This window comes from Mastomys coucha, unplaced genomic scaffold, assembly GCF_008632895.1.
Source record: "Mastomys coucha isolate ucsf_1 unplaced genomic scaffold, UCSF_Mcou_1 pScaffold2, whole genome shotgun sequence".
Classification (NCBI taxonomy): Eukaryota; Metazoa; Chordata; class Mammalia; order Rodentia; family Muridae; genus Mastomys; species Mastomys coucha.
This window is the reverse complement of record NW_022196902.1, coordinates 24,330,474-24,330,771: the sequence shown is the minus strand read 5'-3', so window position 1 is coordinate 24,330,771 and position 298 is coordinate 24,330,474.

Here is a 298-nt window from a genome sequence, read left to right as displayed (position 1 = left end):
GCAGTGACTGTCATCCTCACACTGCATGTGTGCACTGCCGCAGGTGTCTGCAGTGACTGTCATCCTCATATTCCTCTCCAGCCCTGGATTCCCATGACACAATAAATTTAGGGATTTTAATTTAAACCCTGTTCTGTAAGACTGCTAACACTTCTGCTACCTTCTGATCAAGGCTCTTTTAGCCCCTTGTGGGAAGAAAAAGAACATTGGCACACTCTTTGCTTATTAAAATAATAAGTAATATACTAATAAGGAGTACATCTGTAAGTGTTAGAAAAATCTAATAAAACAGCAGCAG